This window comes from Tamandua tetradactyla, chromosome 20 (assembly GCF_023851605.1).
Source record: "Tamandua tetradactyla isolate mTamTet1 chromosome 20, mTamTet1.pri, whole genome shotgun sequence".
NCBI lineage: Eukaryota > Metazoa > Chordata > Mammalia > Pilosa > Myrmecophagidae > Tamandua > Tamandua tetradactyla.
This window is the reverse complement of record NC_135346.1, coordinates 42,662,367-42,684,695: the sequence shown is the minus strand read 5'-3', so window position 1 is coordinate 42,684,695 and position 22,329 is coordinate 42,662,367. Positions and strand designations below refer to the sequence as shown.

General features: G+C 36.4%; 1 protein-coding gene and 1 non-coding gene across 3 annotated transcripts in view; both read left to right on the top strand.

Annotated features, from left to right (window-relative positions):
- Nucleotides 1–22,329, top strand: part of GABRB2 (gamma-aminobutyric acid type A receptor subunit beta2) — a 245,582-nt gene that overhangs the window by 58,489 nt on the left and 164,764 nt on the right. The window lies entirely within an intron of this gene.
- On the top strand, nucleotides 12,118–12,221 carry LOC143665093 (U6 spliceosomal RNA). The gene has a single exon (XR_013166765.1). It is a non-coding gene; the product is annotated as a U6 spliceosomal RNA (small nuclear RNA).

Genomic DNA, 22,329 nt, shown 5'->3' with positions numbered 1-22,329 from the left:
CATATAATCTCATAAAGAAGCTGGTATTCTTATAATCATCAAGTACTGAGCTTGTAATAAGTCCAGGGCTAGACATTTGGGGGTAATATTTTTTTGCTTCTTAAAAGATAATTCCTTGAATACATAAATCATTCAATGCACTTTGCTTAACTAGGTATAGAAGAAGAAAACTTATATGGCAGCATAAATATGGACTAAGCATGTAGCCTGACACACCTTTCTTGGTGTAGCCAGTGTCAGCAATTTCACTAAGATGCTATACCAATGAAGATTTCAACTCTTCTGTTAAATTGCTTGGGCCTGTGTTTTCTGTTCCCTTTCTTCCTACCTGTATATCCTTGACCTGTATATCTTGAGCATCCTTTCTTCTCCCATGGGTAAGAAAGAAAGATGACGATAATACCCACCTCACAAGGTTATTGTGACAATTAAATTAAGTGACAATCTGTGTAAATTGCCTGGCATAGAATACATGCTTAATAAATATTAACTACAATTATCTGACTGGTTTATGTTGTCTGACTTTTTCACACGTTTCTAAAAATATTAATAGAACCCAAAATCCTTTATACATAATTTTGAGGGTCATTCATTCTTCTATTATATTCATATTACCACAAGATATATATCTTAATATGAAACTGGGCTAATCATCCTTGCAGGAAAGAAACTGATTAGAAAGCATTTTATTCATAGCTTTGCCCCTCATCACCTATCAACCATCAATACAAATATCTATTATGTTTGGAGAGTGGTGGCTTGTTTCATTAGTGTCCACACTTCCACACATCACATAATAATCAGCCTGAATTTCAGTATGCCTTGTATTTCTTAACAGGCATCTCTGCGTTCTAATTATATGTTCACCTCTGACACATGATCGAAGTATAGGCACTTAACAAAATGTAAAAAAATAATTACCCTTTGCTACACACATGAAGAGATTTCTTATTCATGAGCCTGTTAAGTGTTTTTTTCTTAGCTTGGAATGATACCTACTGCTTACTGTAAAACTGTGACATCAATCCATAACTTTTGTAAATATTCTGTGTTGAAGAAGTTCTACAACAAAGTTAGTAACAAAACGATGTATAAGTGTGTTTTGCTTTAGGCTGGAAAAAGCTGGGGTTTTTTGTTTGTTTGCTTGTTTGTTTTGGTATTATGAATATCAAATAGATTAGACCAGAATTTAGAAGAGAAATTAATTTTAGCCCTTGAGGATAATAGAAAGATAATTGTAATGTGCAAATTTAGCCATTTTAACCACTAAGAGATTTCCTTAAAACATTCTGTAATCAAAAGCCAATAATCATAAAATCATTAAGAGGTAATAATTTTCCCTACCCTAAAGGTTTCCTAAGTATCTCTCCAGCCATAAAACCATATTTACCCAGTAATTTCTCAAAAAACTGTCTGTTAAAGTGAGATGATGAGCCATAGATAAAGAAGAATAAAATCACAATGAGAGAAAGAGTAGCATTTTTCTTTAAGAGAGGCTGAGAAACAAGTTCCAAAGTTTTCTGCAGAGTCTACTCCAAGAACTGAAAATAAATACCTACGTCAGTATGTGACTTGGAGTGTCTCTTGAAGCTTTTGGAGTCTTAAAGTCTTCAAGTTGTTAGAAAAAACGTTTAAAGCCAAAAATAAAACCAAAAACCCAGTCCACCTCTGTTAAGCCAGGTTTTCGCGTTTCATTCTTTCTTTAGAAGCATATTCATTAAAATGAATGAATGAAATTTTTCATTCAAATCACTTTGATTCTTTGAACAATATTTCTATTAATGAGAAACACCATGGAGGAGGAACGATGATTAATTTGTTCATCTTATTCAGTTGGTCAATTATTCGTGTGAATGGAGGTATGTGGAAAATGTCATATACATTTTAATGGAAGGGAATACCATTTTAATTCTTAAAGATTGTGTTAACCTATGTCACTGGATCATCTGGAATCATTTAATATTTTACAATCTAGGCATAGCCAAATTCTTCTTTCACTTCTTGTGTAGTGAAAACATCGGAATGTAAAGGAGTACAGCAGTGGGGGAATTTTCTTTATTCAATTGTATGTTCCATAGCTCTTACCACAATTTTTCAGATCTTATTATATGTTGGGCGCTAAGACAAGTGCTTTTTTGTGGGGTATTTAAATTCATCTTCGCAATTACTTTGTGAATTTGTTGTTCCATTAATGTCCGCATTCCATGGATGAGGAAACTGAAAGATAGAAACGTTAAATGACCAACCCCAATTCACACAACTAAAAAGGAAGAGATCAGGATTAAGAGCAGCATGACTTCTTAACCTGTGGGTATGCTTAATCTCTTGCTATAGAGCTTTCAGTATTGGCTTATCATTAATGGATTTGAAGCATTTCCTTTCACACTTAAGAACTTTTCCAAACCCTTTTCTTTGGCTCCACAAGCCTTAGAAATACCCAACCTATTTCGAACAGCATCTTTCTCTTTCAAAAATTAAAGGTCAATAAATTTTAAACCCAAAAGAAATGTATTTAAAATTTAACATGCACAGCATTTTTCTTCGGAGCAATCAATTAAAGAGTGTTTAAAGTAACTGTCCCCCAAATCTCTTTAACCTGACTCAGTCCGGTTCTTATCATCTTCTACCACTTCGGGAAAAAATAAATTAGAGATCTCTGTGATAATTGATGTAGGCAAGCAACTCTTATTTTGTTGCCATGATGAGCTACAGACATCAAACCTTGAAATAATTGTTTGGAATCCATAGCTTGTCACCCAGAAGACATGAGAGCAGAGACAAAGGATGACTAGTTCTCATGGAGGAAAATAGACAGGAAAGGCAGCGGTGCACATTTTCAGAATCTGGGAGACCACTAAGACAGGCACACTTAGAAAGACTATCAAATCATTGGCTTTTAGACAAGCATGACAGCACAGATTACACAATACTTGTAGTCCACTTATATTTTGTTTATGATGCAGCCAAACTTGCTGGTGAATTGATGAATTAAGTTCTGGGTTTTTCTTGGCGAATTTGGTAAATATTCTTTTTTCAAGGCAACTCAAAGAGAGCTACTTAGTTTATGCATCACTCGGCTGACTTGCCATGCCACCAACTAATGCGCTTCCAATCAGTGTGTACCCTTCCGGACTAACCTGTGTGTGCTCAGGCCAAGATCTTGTGGTGTGTCTGCAGGAACCGGGCTGGAGCATATCAAAGCTGGTATCAGAATCTGTTTAAGTGATATGTGTAGGAAATAAAATGTAATTCATTAGAATTTGACAAGTTGCCTTCAGGTATGTGTTTTCCAGTAGTTTAGAATCAAGGGATGAATACGTTTAATTCTGAAAACTGTTCAATTATGATGGGCTAAATGTGCAGCCAAGTACTGAATATCTTGAGGGCAACGATGGTGGCTTATTAATTTTATGATGTCAAGCAGGGATCTGGTTTCAAGGTGGGTGTTCAAGAAATAACCATGAAACTATTAAGGAAGATCTCTTCGTCTTCTATTTTTCTGTGCGGGGCCATCTGCCTGTGACTATCTTAACCATAAATTAGTGTTCCATGTATTAGTCATAGTTTATTTAAATGTCCAGTATCAGAAACAAAATATAAGCATGCTTAATTCAACCCAGGTGGGAATATATTGTCTCAATAATTAAAATGACCAGGTGGCCTTTGGCATGACTGGGTGCAGGTGCTCAACCACTATTATCAGGAATCTGCTTCCGTCTCTTGATTATACTCTCCTTCATGTTGTCTTTATTCCCAGCAGATGCTTTCCTCAAAGTTCCAGGACACAAAGAAAAGCAACTTCTTTCCAAATTCCTCTAACGGAAGTTCCAGAATTGAGTCTCATTGATCTAGCTTGAGTCATATGACTATCTCTAAACCAGAAGGATGACATAATCTAGCCAGCCATATCTCACATGAACGGAAGGTGGGGTCAATACCATCTGAATGCCATGTACCCCAAGGGTTGGGTGGTTGTAACAAGACATTGAGAAATATAACCTTGGCAAGCAGAAACAACTAAAGGGCACTAGTACCCTGTCTTAAAATCTGGTATTATCCACTCCATTCACTGGACCTTAGCACACAGCTATGGTGACTCTGGAAACAGAAGTTCTGAGTATGAATCTTGCTCTATCATTTAACAGTTTCACTTGAAAAAGTCAACTAAGTCTTCCACGTCCTTATTTTGTAAAACATGTGGATAATATAACTTATATTTGAAGTTATTATGAAGAGTATATGTAATGTATATCAATCATTAAAGAGCATGTTTTACACATAGGAGGTCCTCAAAGACTGAGTAATAATAGTTACGGTTGTTTATGTAGTTATTTATTCCTTACCCTAACTGTGATCACAGTGAACTATTTATTTAGTTCAAGTCTTGATCTAGTGTTCATATCCTCTCTCCCTCATTGATATCTACAGTGGCCCTTTGACAAATGATTTTCCATCCTGCATCTACACCCTGCTGCTGGATGGCAGAGTATTCCTTTCTTTTTTATATCAGATATCAATTTTTTGATCACTGTAATCTTCAGAAAATTATGTATTCTGTTGAGTTGAATTTTACTCTTCAAAATTCTATCTCAGCCATGATTTTTAACTCTAGACTCATGCATAATGGTCTATTTTTCTTCTGTGCAATGGTACTGTTAATATATGGCTCAGTGTGCCTGCCTATACATTACTGCCTTTTCCCAGAGGTGTCTTCAAATAATCTTCTTTAATTACTCCCACTGATACAGGACTTTGGATCATATCATCCTTTTGTTGTATTCCAGAGTAATTTATCTCTCTGTCTGTGCATATGTTAATTTGTGAGTACCTACCCTGTAACAGTAACTGATGATACAGAAGACATAATAGTGAGCACAACGACCAGGACAGATTCCTTTAACTCATAGAAATAAAAGTCCAGTAGTGGAGAAGTATATTAATCAAATAATTACCTAAATAAACACTTACAGATGTGAACAGGTATTATAAAATGAATTTACAAGGGGTTATAATTTTAAATAAAACCAGAAGACCTTTGCTATTCAGTGGAGTTTAGAGCAGAACTCCCTGAGAAGTGTTATTTGAACTCAAATCTGAAGAATAAATTAAATGTATGTTTTTAAGAGAGTTCTGTGCAACCAAACAAAAGCAAGGATGATGGCCCCCTTTTTCTTTATGCCAATGAGTTCCAATTAGCCAATGTTATTAACTGCTTTCTATGTGCCATTGTTAGGCACTGAATATAAGTGAATATAGCCTATGTGATCTCTACCTTGATAAGATTTGTAGCCTCTTGGGAGATGTAACAAACAAGAAGTTGTACTAGAATATGATAAACATTGTTGCAGGAGAAATACAGGGTATTTCGGGAGAACATTAGTAGATTTTTAACCCTGGTTTGGATTCAAGGGTGGAGGTTGTGGTGGAAGTGGGGAATCAAAGATTATGCAAGGCTTCCTATAGATAATGGCATAAATTTTAGAACTTAATGAATAGGAGTTACTCAAGTAAAGAGGGATTGAGGAGGTAGGGAGAGATGGAAGTATGATACTGACAGAAGAAACAGCTTGTGCCTGTGGTTAGCTACTGGGGAACCTAGCAGATCAAGGAAACTAAAGAAACCCAATGTTCCGAACCACAGTCTCTGAGCTAATGCATTGCATGAGCTGAGACTGAAGAAATAAGTATGTCCTTATAAGCTGAACCAAGAACTTTGAACTCCATGCTAAGGCCTGTAGAGCACTACTGAAGGGATTAAAATAAGGTAATGATTGATCAGAAGTGGCATTCCTGAGCTTGTGGTTGGGTCACTTCAATCTCTATCTCCATTTTAGCATAGCTGAATGCTGAATAGCATACTCTGGTGTCTCTTCTCTTCTTAGGAGATCAGTCACATTGCATTAAGAGCCCAACTTATCTTAATATGACCTCATCTTAACTGATTACATCAGCAATGACCCTATTTCCAAATATGGTCACATTATTAGGTCTTTGACATAACTTTTTCAGGGATACTATTCAAACCACAACACCAGGTGAGACATGGGGGCCTAAACAGAGTTGGGGCTGTGGGAAAAAGGGACATAAATAGATTTTGTACACTGACTTTATATAAAGAATAGTAAACTCCTTGGTAGGAAATTTAATGCTCTTTTAGATATTTATTTTTATACATGCCCTACTGATTCCAAAAACAAAACAGCAGTAGACATGCTGAGCATCATTTTAAGTTTCCTTTGCATGGAATAATGTGGGAGGAGGAATTCTTGGATCAGGAGCTGGTTCCTTTGGTGCCTTTTCTTCCTGGCGCCACTCTTTTCTCCTCTATGAATTGCCCATTTCTTCTCTTCTTTGTGCTTGCTCGCTGGGCTGATTCTCAGTAGGAAAATGACCAGGCACAGTCAGTCACAAGGATAGGAGTCTAGGGCTTGAAAGAGGTGAGCATTTTGTTGGAAATCTTAAGAGTTCCTGAAAGAGATGAGTTGAGCACAAGGTGATGATTTCCTTTCAACTAAAGAGCAGAAAACAAATACATGAACACGTCTCCAAGAAACAAATATCTATCTCTAGACAATTTCATGCTTCTGTTTATAGAGTACCTGAGATAGTCACTGAAATCAGGCATGAAAAAAATTGAATAAAATTAAGATGGAGGCACAGTCATGATCAGATGGTCAGGCTCAAATAAAATAAATCTCTATATTTTTTCTTAGCATCCCCTTTGTCTTTGAGCCTTACTTTATGGCAGATTTCTCTGGCAACATATCAGTTACTTCTTTTTTTGCATGTACAGGGTCTGGGAATCGAACCCATGTCTCTGGCATGGCAGTTGAGAATTCTGCCACTGAGCTATGTTGCACTCCCTTCAGTTAAATTTTTTTAGGATAGAATCAGCTCCAGTACACCAGTGGGTGGAAATCATAGAGAAGCAGATTTCATGCTATTATAAATATTCAACAATGCAATACCAGCCTTGACAGGTAGAAATTTGTGTTACTGGAAATACCCAGACAGAATTTGGGTTACCATCTGTTGGGGATTTGAGAAAAAGGATTTTCATTAAAAAAAGAAAAAAAGGTTAGAATAAGAAAATAAAGCCATAATAATCCCACAACTGCTAACATCTTACTGTGTTTTCATCCAAAGGTTTTTCTACTCAAAAACATAAATATATGTAGTTTATACTGTCTGTTGTGCTTTTTAAACAAGTAACCATTTCTACCTTTCCATTTCAAAATATTTGCTCTGATAACATGCCATATTAAATCTTTTCCGAAATTTACCATAACATTGGCTATTTTGGAATGAGGATCCAATTGAGGATTACAACATGCGAATGATGTTTGTTCACCTTAAGTCTATTCTAACCTGACTCAATCCCTTTATTCCCAACACTGATTCTATAAGGAGAGCAAGCCAATTATCCTGCAGCATATTTCACCTACTGTTTTTTTTCCTAGATGTGTGTTAATCTTTTAATAATTGGATCCCTTCATCCATTCATCTGTTCACAAATTATTTTTTGAGGGAGAACCATGTTTTAGTCACTGAGAATACATCAATAAGCAAGGCATAACAGAGTCTTGCTTTGATATAGCTTTCAGGCTAAGAGAAATCAGAACCAAGAACTTCTCCCTAGAGAACACAGAACAGCATGCCTTAATGAGGGGGATAGTGACAATGGTTTTTATGGTAATGTGCAATCATTTCTCAAGACATGTTTTTTGATCACTGATTACACTCATTTTTATTCTTACATGGCCAAATGAGTTTGAGATACAGTATATTCAATGGGATTAAGGAGTTTCTTTACTGTAAGACTTCCCAGTGACATTAATAAGCTAATAGACACTGTAACTCTCTAAGAAAAAAATCTAGCATCTATGTAGTGTTTTGACCATGGAACACTTTTTTCTGTCCAGAAACATCTTTGTGGAACTTTGGATGTGTGTAGCACGTTTTGGCTAGGCTGACGATATGTGAGAATTCCCAGCACAGGCAATTAGAAAATTTTCTATGAAAATCCAGTGACACTAAAGTCAAATAGAAGATTCGCTGCCTAGTTTTATTCACTTTGTAAGTGATAATCACACGTGGAAAAAATTAACCAACTCAAAATAGTCTTTTCAGATATGTATGTTAAGTAGGACAAAACTCATCACTGGATTTGCACTTTGGAAGGAGCATCCCTGGCTATTTACCATATGCAGATTTATAATGTATGCATTTTAAAAGAAGTGATGTGCTCATGCTCATTCTCTTGGGTACTTCCTTTTTGAAACTAGGATTTGTAGGTTTGACAGTATACAGGAGAAAGTTAATGTGCTCTCCATAGACTTAACAATAACCTAGAGAATAATTGGCTTGTATAAAGAAGGCAGCCCAGTATTAATGAACACTAAGATGCCCCTTTCTGCCATGAGAGAGTCTCTGAGACACTCATGTGAAAGGACCAAGGAGAGAAGAAATGATGAAGGACTGTGGAAATTGTCACAATAACTGTCTTTCTATGTGAACTTTGTCAGTCAGAAAACAACCCTGTCACATGGAACCAAAAGCAAACCAGGAAAAATAGCTGAAAAGAATAGACTTAAAAGAATAGATTCGTAGAAAGTATATAATGCTATTTTGCAAATCTTCAACATTAAGGCACAAACGCTTACATTGGGAAGGACATGTTTCCCTCAGCACCTCTCTACTCACATCCTTTGAAGGTGTTTTAATGTTGAATGGAAATGTTTGAAAGCAGCTAAGTTTATGAAACTGCAGGGTCTAAACCCCTGGGTATTGTCTTCACTTTTCCCTTTTAAGTGGCTGTGCCGTCTTAGGCAGAGTTACAGGTTTTCAGGGTTTCAGTCTCCTTGTCTGTAAATTCAGTTATTGACTCCCAGTTGACTTAGGGCCTCCCAACTCCAAGAACTGGATTCCCTGTGATGATTCAGGATGTTCAGCTTCCTCCTGGATCATTTCCCCTAGAGCTACGAAAGATCAATGTTTACTTTGGTGGGCCATTTTAGGTATAGATTATGAGTTTTCAGTTGGTATTAAGTATTGAGAGCACGTTGAGAACTCTACTCTCAAAGCCCAAGGGGTCTCGAGATGCATGGACATTTTATAAGAGTATTACCATGTTTTTATTGCTAATGTTCCCCGAATGGATTAATAACCTTTGTTAATACCAGATACCAGGATGGATTGAATGCACGTTATTAGCAGGCTCCTTCTTGGGGAGAGGTAAACATCACTCTTTCTTCCCACAAAAGAATTCAGGAAACAGGCTATTCTAAGTAATATTTTTGCCATTTACAGAAGAAAATGACATTTTAATTGCCGTTTAATTTTTCACTTAGGAGAGGTTGCACACTTATTTTGGTATAAGGAATGGTCCAGTTTATCACAGGGTACTTTTACATCTATAGTAGTTTCTTTTCTCTTCGGAAATATTACAGGGATTCTTATCCAAGAGAAAGTGTTAAAAAAGACAACAATTATCCTATCTTGAATTCCTATTCTGTGCCAGAAATCTGCATATAACAACTCAAATCCTTACAGTGGCTATGTCAGTAGGCATCTTCACTCTTATAGCCTTTTTAATACGAGGTTTCCGTCACCTTGATTACCTTTAACCTATGTTTTCAGGGAAAATAAGATTTAAGATACAGCACTTGAGCTCTGGGGATGTAATTTATTCTTGTTCTGCACTTGATACATAGTAGGTAACTAAGTATTTGATTAGATACATTTATTGCTTAAATAGCTGTTAAATATGTAATATTTAATATTTGTGTTTTATGTGTCTTATGTCACCAGTTAGATCACAACGAAAGTACAAATTTACTTCATTTTAAAAAGCAAATAGATGGCTCTTTAGCTTGGTTGACAGTGAAATATTTTCTCATCTCTATTTTCTTTTAAATATATTAAGATGAAAAACATTATCATATCCACCATCAAAGGTATAAACTTTTATGTTTCATACTAGATAAAAGTGGCACCTTTTGGATTTTGTGAAGCATACTTATGATCCTAACTGGACCAATTTTATACTTGCAGTGATATGGCTTGCTTTACGATTGTTCCCTTGTAGTCATTTTTTTTAAATCATCCAACTCAAGCAGTTTTGAGAAATAGATGAGCTAAAAAAATAAAAGGTAATAAAGGAATGAAGATACATTGTTTTAAATTTGGGTTTGGAATAAGAAAAAGAATAGTTATCTTATTAAGAATGGTTGTTAGTTTTGCTTGCCTATTTAAAACAACCACCAAATAATGAACTCTTAGATCTCATGCGGCACGGAAGCATTCTACACGTGCTCTTAAATTCTTACAATAATTTGGCAAAGTAGGCATTATTATCTCCAGTGTGCAGAGGAGACTGCAGGACTCGCCTTGTTGGAGATGGCTTAGGTGGTTAGTAATTTGACCCTTGAAAACTCAGTTCCATGAAGAACTATGAAATTAGTAGACAAACGTGGTAAATTTATTAAACTCTGCAGTGTTAGTTTAACAGCAATTTCTATAATCAGTCCCCAAATGTTAGTGACTTAGCACAAGCTCTGTTTCCCACTCCTTTAAATAGGCCAGAGGAGTTGTTCTTATTTAGCATGTGATCTTTCCTTTGCCATGCGATCTAGAGAATCCGGTTCCTTCCATTTTAGGGTTCTGTCATTCCCTAGGGCCTTGGAAGGGAACAGAGAGAGCCATCATAGTCTGAAATTGAACTACTGCACTGGCTCACATTTGATGGCTCCAAAAAGATCATGGGAGAGGGGAACATATAGTACCAGTCTTGGCAATCTTGTAGAACATAAGGAATCTAGGTTCTTGTGTGTGTGTGTGTGTGTGTGTGTGTGTGTGTGCACATAGAACAAAATCCCAAATTTATAATACCGAGCGCACTGCACTGAGAAAATGACCCAAAGGAAATGCCCAAATGTGTTAATGATTACTCTAAATAGTGATATTTCAAAATATTTAAGGTTTTTTCATCATCTTTTTACATAGCATTTGAATTTTCCATAATGATTTTCATGATGATAAAAACTGATAAGCGTCATTTCAGGGGTTAACTGAGAGGCATGCCTATGCATTATACAGGGCTAAGACTAAACTAGGGCAAGTGAGGTGATTAGGGTATAAAATTTAAGGAAAGTTTCACTCTCAGGGTGGCACGAGTGCTGAGGCTGCATGTCCAGAAGGTAGTGATATGGTGGGATGGGCATTTAGACCAAGAGAGAAAATGCCACTTCACCTCCAAAGAAACCCTTGCGTGGCATTGCCCTCAGTGGACAAGAACATCTGTTGCAGACAATGCCAATGATAAATCTCTGTGCGCAACGCAACTTTGGTCTCGAAAAATTAAAAAATCATCTTTGCTTCAAAAGGTGAACATCGGCATTCCTATTTCATCTTAGCACATCAGATAGTCTCTTGGAAGCACTGATACTAAAGCATACTCCCTTTGTTTCAGCCTGGATCTGCAAATTGGCCTTCTTTCTGCTTCTGCATGCTTGTCAAAAGTGTGAAGCCCCTGATGTGTACTTATTTTAAATTGTCTTTTTGCTTTAACACTGTCAGATATCTTCAGCAGCTACTGCTTTAGAGAGAATGGGTCTAGTGTATGCTGAGCAGAAAGGAATTAAGCATCTAAATATTGAACAGAGTCTATGTAAGACTTGTCTCTCTTTAGTTTCCTCATACTTTTCACTTTTCCTACTAAATCAGCAGTATGAATTGAAGGGAAAAGCAAAATAGTCAATGGAGAATCGAGGTAAATGGGAGATTAGGTAGCTCTGTCCATCACAAGTTTGCATAAATAAGGTAGGACAAATTGATTTGAAGGAAAGGCGTAAGATATGACGTAGGATGCATTGTAGTCAACAATGACATGTTCATGGAATTCTCTGTGGTGTATCTGTTTGTCTACTACCTTCTCCTCCAGTATCTTTTGCAGAATTTTTCTGTCATAACTAGCAGATTAATGAACCATTGTAGGAACTCTGTGGGAGATTCAAGAACATAAGGAGTATCTTGTAAATAAAATGGTGTTGAAATGCTTAATAATAATGTGTAACTCTGACCAATGCAGGAAATGGATTCTTAAAACTTGATGGCAATGTTGCTTTGGTGGCACATATACTAAAATTGGAACGATACAGAGAAGATTAGCATGGCCCCTGTGCAAGGATAGCATGCATATTCGTGAAGCGTTCCATATATTTTTAACTAGGAAGACAAAGGACTTGTACACAGAAAACTACATAACATTGCTAAAAGAAATCAAAAGAGATCTAAATAGGTGGAAAGACATTCCCTACTCATGGATAGGAAGGCTAAATACAATTAAGATGTCAGTGCTCCCCAAATTGATCTACAGATTCAACACAGTACCAATCAAAATTCCAACAATGTACTTTGAAGATTTGGAAAAGCTAACTACCAAGTTCATCTGGAAGGGAAAGAGACCCTGAATAGCTAAAAGCATCGTAAAAAGAAAAAAAGAATGAAGTGGGAGGATTAACATTTCTTGACTTTAAAACCTATTATAAAGCCACGGTGGTCAAAAGAGCATGGTACTAGCACAAAGACAGAAGCATTGACCAATGGGATTGAATGGAGAGTGCAGAAGTAAACCACCAAATCTATGGTCACCTGATTTATGACAAGGCCCCCAAATCTTCTGAACTAGACAAAATAATCATTTCAATAATTGGGCATGGAGGACTGGATATCCATAGCCAAGAGCATGAAAGAGGACCCCTGTCTTACACCCTACACAAAAATTAACTCAAAGTGGATCAAACACCTAAATATAAGAACTAGCACCATAAAATTTCTAGAAGAAAATGTAGGGAAACATCTTCAAGACCTAGTAATAGCAGGTAACTTCCTAAACTTTACACCCCAAGCACAAGCAACAAAAGAAAAACTAGATAAGTGGGTATTCCTCAAAATCAAATGCTTCTGCACCTCAAAAGACTTTGTCAAAAAAGTGAAGAGGCAGCCAACTTAATAGGAGAAACTATTTGGAAATCATATATCAGACAAAGATTTGATTTCCTGTATATACAAAGAAATCATACAATTCAACAACAAAAGAGTAAGTAATCCAATTATAAAATGGGCTAAAGATATGAATAGGCATTTTTCTGAAGAGCAAATACAGATGGCTCAAAAGCACATGAAGAGATGCTCATTTACATTGGCTATAAGGGAAATGCAGATCAAGACTACAATGAGATACTACCGAACATCTATAAGAATGACTGCTATTAAGCAAACAGGAAACTATAAATGCTGGAGAGGATGTGGAGAATCGGGGACCCTTATGCATTGCTGGTGGGAATATACAATGGTGCAGCCACTATGGAAGACTGTTTGGCAGTTCCTTAGGAAACTAAATATCTAGCTGCCTTATGACCCAGCAATGGCACTACTTGATATATACCCAGAAGAACTGAAAGCAATTACACAAACAGACATTTGCGCACCGGTGTTCATAGCAGCATTATTTGTAATCACCAAAAGATGGAAAAAAACCAAATGCCTATCAACAAATGAGTGGATCAACAAAATGTGGTATATACATACAATAGAATATTATGCAGCAGTAACACAAAATGATGTCCTGGAGCACATGACAAGATGGATGAACCTTGAGGACATAATACTGAGTGAAATTAGCCAGACACAAAAGGATAGATGCTGTATGATTCCACTTTTATGACCAGCATAAAGGTATAATCAGAGGCTTATAATACAGAAAATAGGTGACTTAGAGATACATAAAAGCTAGAGATGAGTGAACTGTTAGCTAATGAGGTTGAACTCCAATATAAGGGAATAGACAGGAGTGAAGGTGGTTCTCTAGTGTGTCTAGAAGTAATATTACTATACTGAAGATGAACAAGATTGAAAAGGGTTGTATAGACCTTCATGTCCCACTGATTAACACTAGAAATATGAGTGAGTCCTTGTAAGAATTACTTCAAAGATATGATTCTTGTACAAAGAGTGTTTAAGTCCAGGGTACAGGGGGAAAAGTGCTATTGCATGCTGTGAGCTATGTTCAAAAGGAAACCATCAGCACTACCATAGCAACAGCAGAGGTAAATAGTGGGGGGAGGGACAAGAGTTAAGAGGTTTAGATTTCCTATTTGATGAGGGGGTATTTATTAGTTTTCTTTCTCTTGGGAACAATAAAAGTATCTAAAATTGAGAATTTTGACGAACTATGGACTTTGGGCCCTCTACATGATACCCAATGAATGCAGGTGGCTGAAGGATACACTGGCAATGAAGTAGATTGGCGAACAATGGTGTATACTTATGAACTAAGACTGTGCCACTACAAAAAGGAACAATATCGTGAGGCATGCAATGATGTGAAAGAACATGTGGGACATTTGGTGAGACAAAATAAGCCAGAAAAAAACAACAACAAAGATATGGTCACCTTTAGAAAATGCTTAGAAGAAAACAGGGGCCTAGATTATGAGCTTTTAGAGCAGACACAGCAAGTGCATAGTGATGATAATTATTTCTGGATTCTGAGAGGCTTTTTTTATATTTATAAATATAAGTTCTGATATTTAAAGATAAGAATGAAGCCAAACAGGTCAGGGTTAAAGTAATTCAGAACACAGAGGTAAGGAAGGCAGTGTATATATTTTAGAACCACACATACTCTTTGAGACCAATGGAAATAAGGTTTATTTGATCTGGAACTGAAATTTTCTGTAGTGCATAATCTAATTCAACCTATCTGTATAGCTCAATTTAACTACTGAAACACAGAGAGTACAGAATGAAAAAGAGGTACTTTACTCCTGTATAGATTACTATAATGCCTGGAAACATCCTAGAGTATATTAAGCAGATAGTCAAAAAGTATTGGCAAAGTTCCCTGAGGGAGGGGAGAAAGAGTATAGAACTATTAAACCTTACCCTCAAGGAATCCCCTGATATTGTGTCAATCTTTACGGACACCCAAGTTAATAGACCATGCCCTCAAACATGAGTCTTACTCGTGTGAAGCTTATGTAGGTTGCACAGTAGCTTAGACTACCCATAAGCATGCCTAAGTGTTATTTCTGGAAGACCTCTGTGGTTGCTCAGATGTGGCTTCAGTCTCTCTAAGCCCAACTCTGCAAGTGAAATCATTGCCCTCCCCCTGACATAGGACATGACATCCAGGGGTGAAAGTCTCCCTGGCATCGTGGGAGAGAACTCCCGGGGATGAATCCAGACTTGGCACGGTGGGATCAACAATTACATCCTGACCAAATTGGGGGAAAGAAGCATGATTAATAAAGTATCAGTGGCAGAGAGAGTTCAAATAGAGTCAAGAGGCTACTGTCAAGGTTGCTCTTATGCAAGCTTCAGGTAGACGTTACTACGCATCATAACCTGCCAACCCCCAACTAGGATCACTCCAGCCAATCCTAAAGAACACCTAGGGCAATTTATAGGATTCCACAATGGTTCCAGGCACTAGAATGACTTGCCATAAACCTACAGCCTCCAGATGGGTCTCTGGTTCAGATAAGTCCTTATACGTAGTCCGACCTCTCCAGAACATTGGCTAGTTCCATATCCCTACCCCATATCAGTAACAGACCTTTCCAATATCAAAAATTCAGAATTGCCATAGCCCAAACAACCTCAGTGAGTGGTATGGAAAGATCAAAGGTGATGGTGGAGTTACACATAGAAGATAGAACTTAAGAAACTAATATGAATGCTGAATCATTAAATTGATATCTCTTTTAGTCTCCAGTATTTTAGAGCAGCTAGAAGTAAAAACCTAAAATTGTTTTGGAATTGTAACCCATGCCAAACTCTGACATATGTTCTACAACTAATTGAGGTGCTCTGCTTGGAAATTTATAGCTTCTTTGTGTATATGTTAGCGTTCACAAAAAAAGAAGAAAAAAAAGTCGATTGTGATGATAAAAAAGTATTTAAGCCCTCCAGCCTCCTATATTCTGGAGCAGCTAGAAGAAAAAGTATGAGAGGATCATATGGTAGCCCATGACAAAGTCTAGGATCTGTCCTGTAACCGCTTTTTGAAGAGTGCTTTGAAAACTATTTTGTTTTAATTTCTTTGCTTTGTATATATGTTATACTATACAATAAAAAAAGTTAAAAAAAAAAAAAAGAAAACTTAATGGCACAGAGTGCATGGGTGTTCAGTGGTAGAAAGCTTGCTTTCCACCTGGGAGACCTGTGTTCAATACCCAGACTATGCACCCCCCCCCCAAAACAAAACAAAACAAAACAAAAATTGATGGCACAGATTTCAAATATCACTTTCAAGACTACTAAAAAATTAACTGTATTTTGTAAAAGTAACAATTCACATCATGCTCACTTAATGAGCTCATTTGGTTTGAATATAGAATAGTAATATTTATGTAACCTCTATTATTCAAGGTGAATTTTTAAAATAATCTAATAGATTCATGTCAGAGAGCCATAACTCCAATTCTCCTTGGCCACCCATCTCACGCTCCTGCTTTTTCCCTCTTCTGTCTATCTATATCATCTGCATATATCCCAACTTAATTTTTTTCCTGATCATTTTTATCAAAACAATGTTTCTGTATCCTGTGGCAACAGAGGCTTTATGATATTGTTTCTCTGTTCAAGTTCATGATTTTACTAGCTGATAGCCATATACTTGTACCAAAAGAGAGGAAATATTTTTTTAGATTTTTAAGACAAAGTATCATTCAGAAAAAAAAAATGATAAAGTTTCCCAAATCACTAAATAGAAATCCATATTTATAAAGCAAGTGATTGTGCTTTGCAAAATGATTTTCAGTGGTAAAGATATTTTACCACATACATGACACCATAGATAACAAATATCTGTAATATGCTTTTGCACCATTCTTATTAACCGTGATAGGTTTCATTTATTCACCTGTGAGCTGTGGGATAATGATAAACCTTATCTTTGTAAGCAAGGTTAGCAAAGCCAAAACTTCTTCCTCTTTTTTTTTTTTTAACTTCTTCATGGGCATACTGATAAAAAAAAAGTCTTAAATTAATGTTTTAATGTGTGTGCATCCTACACACTGAGTGCTTGCCATCACCAGGATTTGAATTTGTGTTGTATCATGTGTTCCTGGCAGCAGCCAGCTTGGTAGTTATGACTGTTTTATTTCTGAGGAAACTCAAGCTACAGACATTAAATAACATGCCCAGAATGACACAAGTAGTAAATGGTGGAGCCCAGATATCAAGCTGGTCGGTTGATCTCCAAAGACTGTGTGTTTAAATACAAGGCTGCACTGCCTTCCCTTGAGTAGAATTCAGAGGACTTTCACATTTCCAGTTTGATGTGAGCCTCAGGGCAGAGTTACCAGTGCTTATCACTCAGACAGTGATGAGGTCATTTCACAGAGGCAAGCACGGAAACGTAGATAGGTTAAACTACTTCTTCGATACCATTAGGTAGGAAGTAGTAGAGTCAACCCCTCAAATCTGCTTCCTGTTTTCCAGTTTGGTGGTCTTTCCATTACATTCCTAACCTTTTCCAGGGTCAGGCCTTGATGCTTTGCCTTTTCTGAATGTATAACAAAATCAACATGAATTTTATTTGCTAACTTTCAGTCCACAGCACCCAGATAACAGAAATTTTAAAATTAGAATCATTCCAAGGAGATTGCTTCCATAATAGTGGGCCTAGGGCTATAAAATGAAGTAATAAAAAAGGACTTCAAATATATAATTTATTATACCATGTAGTTATTAGCAGATTAAAAAAGAGTTAATTTGGACTGTAGTAAAGAGACAAAAATATATTAAGGACTTTGATGTAATGTCTGTTGTACATTAGTGTAATTTTCTTTTAGTAAGAAGTTTTCCGGGAACTGGAATTACTAAGTGCTTCTGAGAGAGGGAAAAATAGCAAAAGGGATAGCAGAGCATGCAGACATTAATTCTTCTAAGAATGTTTCTTCTAGACTGATAGTTAAACTAAACATAATAATAATAATAAACTGCAGTGCAATCATTTGTATACAAGCAATAAAGTTTTTCTAACAGTAAAAATTATTCTGAAACATGTCAAAAGCTGAATTATGATATTTCTTCTCATTAAGAAGTAATGTAAAATAAAAAGCAATAGTTTTCAAAGCACTCTTCAACAAGTACTTACAGGACAGATCCCAGAGTCTGTCATGGGCTACCATACGATCCTCTCAAATTTTACTTCTAGCTGCTCCAGAATGGAGACAAGAGTTCTCAATTTTTTTTTATCATCACAAGCAACTTTCTTTCCTTCTTTTTTTGTGAAAACTAACATATGTACAAAAAAGCTATAAATTTTCAAAGCGTTGCACCACAATTAGTTGTAAAACAGATTTCAGAGTTTGACACGGGTTACAATTTCACAATTTTGAGTTTTTACACCTAGCTGCTCTAAAAAAAAAGATATCAATTTAATGATTCAGCATTCATATTCATTTGTTAAATCCTATTTCCTCTGTATAGCTCCACCATCCCCTTTGATCTTTCCATCCCTCTCTTTAGGAATGTTTGGGCTATGGCAATTTTAAATTTTTCATATTGGAAGGGTCTGTCACTAATATGGAATAGGGAAATGGAACTATCTGATGTTCTGGAGAGGCTGGGCTAAGTTTCCGGACTTGTCTGGAACAGGAAACCATCTGGAGGTTGTAGATTTCTGGAAAGTTACTCTAGTGCATGGAACCCTTGTGGAACCTTATATATTGCCCTAGGTGTTCTTTAGGATTGGCTGGAATGGTCCTGGTTGGGGGTTGGCAGGTTATGATAGGTAGCAAGGTCTACCTGAAGTTTGCTTAAGAACAACCTCCAGAGTAACCTCAACCTCCAGAGTAACCTCTCAACTCTATTTGAACACTTTCTGCTTTGTATATATGCTATAGTGTATAATAAAAAAAGTTAAAAAAAAAAAAAAGTAATTTGAAAAGAAAGTCCTCGTCTTCATAACGTTAGATTCTACACTTTTAACCAGGGACACAGAAAAAATGGGGAACATTGGGAAAGAAGTAAAGTCATTTAAGTTTCTTAATTAGTAAACTCCTGAAGGAAACTGAGCAAAACTTGACAGAATGAGAGTCATAATTAAATTAACTTTACCTCCAAGATAAAAAGGGAGATTGTCAAGGCTCCTGATGACTTTCGGAAAGATGTAGAATAGGTTATTCACCAGGCTCTGAGAAGGTTTTAGGTGCTCCATAATAGCATGATAACTTGTTTATAGCTGACCTCCTCCCTAGGGTCATTGCACTGGCTGTTTCCTGGGCCTGGGACACTCATATCTTTGCATCACTGTTTTTTTGCTGATCATTCAGGTCTCTGCTCAGAGACGCCTTCACTGATTACCCTTTCTACCTCAGTCACTACCTCTCCCCATATGTTGCTCTTTTTTTGTAACATTCTTCTATTTACTTCATATACTTGCATATCTCAATTTTACTTATTTACTGGTTTACGGAATCTCTCCCCTACCAGACTTTAAGTCCACGAGAGCAAGGGCTCAGGCTGTCTTGGGATCACAGGTGACCTAGCCCATAATGGATCCATAGTAAATCTTACTTGATCCTATATCTTAAAAGGTCAGCAAACACTGAGTGTCAGTTGGTAACTCCATCATGGCTGGATAACATGTAGACACTAACAGTGGCTGATGGTTGCAAATATTACCCTTTACAAATGATAATGATCTGTTAATAAAATATGGGCAAGAACAGCAGGAGAGTGGCAGATGATGCCATTTTTGATGAAAGAGAGCAATCAGATAATCAAAGTTTGACCTTTAAAAGAGCTCAAAATCTTGTTCATATTGGTACTGGACAAAGGCGATCGAGTCTCACCTGAAGCATTCAAATGACTGATTCCTGAGACACCAGGACTTCAAAGAAAGAAAGATTTTATAGCTAGGTGCAAACAGATTAGATGGTCTATTGACCAAAAAATCTGTCTCCCCAAACTGCTGTGATTCTGATAGTTTTATTGTATTAAAAGATGCACAGGTTTAAGATAATGATACAATGACTCCAGATGCTATAATTAGAGGTGATTTAATTATTGAGCATGTGCAGACTGATGACATGCTTAGTCACAGAACATATGTAAGAAAATGGCAGCCTTAATATGGGCATGATTTTTAGTATTGTAATGAGATATAGGTGACTTATAGATTAAAGTCTAAGGTCTATTGTGCTGTCAGGCAGGCCCATTTGGTTAGAAACAGTTTGGGTTATCAAAATAACTTCATTAATAAACATTAGGGGCTGTCTTCAGTTATCACAAGACTCCAACGTCGAACAACTGGATAAAATAGGTACTAGTGAGGTCAGTCACAAGGTTTTTACAGTCACAAGTTCATAAGATAAAGGCTGTGCCATCGTCATCAGAGATCAAGGCAGCTGGATTACAGCTCAGAGATTTCAATACTTCCCTCTGACTACTCTAATATAACAGAAAGTAATAGGGCATATGATTCAGTAATCATAATCACCCCTTAAATCCTAACTTCTCAGATGCAAGATGCACTTTTTTTCTTTCGATCAAAATTACCTTCACTTATACATGAATGAATGAAATCTTTAACTTTTTTCCTGTACTCTTGAGAAAAAAAAAGGGGAGGTTTGTTTTTATTCATGAAATTGCCTCTTTCTCCTTATCTATACTCTTTCCTCGGTTTAAACCATACAACATGCTGAAATTCTTTCAATTTATAGTAGGTTGAGAATACAAATGGCTAATTATATTATTTAGGAAAACCTGCCAAGGTTCTCTTTAGGATAGTTTTATTCAAAGGAAAATACGCTCCATAAAGTATTGATGTTGTTGCTTTACCAACGGAAGCAAGTTTAACAGAGAATTTGGCATATACCTTAAGCATTAGAACATAGTCATCATTTTTCTTACACCAAACACAAATTTCAGAACCATTTAAAAACTCAATTATAAATATTGCTTTTTCAAAAATGTTTGTGTATGCAGTTAGTGATTATTTATAACCTTAAATTATTAATTCTAGTCAAATAAATGTAATAACTTATCCTTATACTAGCTATTATGTATTTAAGCTGAATCATGTGAAGTTTCCATTATTCAAAATTTGTAGTTAAAAAAAAAAAAAAATCAACTCCTTGTGGTTCAACCTAAGAGTTAGGTAATATTGCCACCATTGTGCTGAAAAAAAAACTTTCTAAAGGGGCCTGAATCTCAGCTGAGTATCGTTTAGTTTGTTGGAAATAGTTTTTTTCCAACTGAATTGCTTCTGAATAAGTGCATCCATGCAGGTAGCACCCCATGGTTCCTTTGGCTACTTTGGTCTTCTCAGTAGTTAAAACAAACAAAGCCACCAGGGAGGTTTTCATCATTCTACAGAATCAGCATGAGTTGATGCAACCAACTTTCATGTGAACTCAGGTCCCTGTGAGCGTGTTCAGGGTGTATGCATGTATGTACAACTTCAGTATCCAAATCTCAGGGAATCCTTAGGGTTCAACACTCATTCATTTTTTTGCCCAAGAAATAATTGATTTCATTATGCCCCAAACTGTTCTAGGTTTATTGCTGTATATAGCTATGTGTGTGTCTGTGTGTATCTGTATCTGTATATCTGTATCTATAGCTATCCATCACCCTACTCTTTGGTGGTAAGTAGAGGAGAGAAGAGAAACCGTGTTGAGAAATGATGGGTCAGAAGCAAAACCTCCAGTGAGGCAAAGGAAGCTTAGGGTAGTGATTAGGAACACGGACTCTGTGGTCAGAGCCCTGGAAGCCAAACTGTGGCTTAGAAAATTATTGACTGAGGTATATTGAGACGGTCACTCCCTTTTTGTACCTTAGATGTAGCACTTGAAAAAGGGAAATACTAAGAATAATGATAGTAAAAACAATTAATGAGTATTTGTTGAAAACCTAATCTGAGCCAGGCACTCTGATAATTACCCTACCCTAGGTTTCTTATTTACTTTGTAGGAAAGAAAGTTAAGAAGCATGCTCATGATATCGCAGCAGTAATGCATACCTTTTAAGACTAATATGAAGATTCATAAGATAATGTATGTAAAAAGTGTTAGTTTTGGACCCAAGTTAGGTCTTAAAATTGGAGATGAACTAATTTGGAAAGCAAGATACTCTAAACCAATTTGAGAAAAACTTACAGAATAATAAGAATTGGTAAGGAATATATACGGAGTCTGCTTTTAGTGGTGATTATATCAAGGTGAGCTGAATCTTTTTGTTGGGTTTATTACTTATTAAGCAAAGGAACAGATAACCAGTTATACTGGCTGGGTTTTTAGCCATACTTAGAAC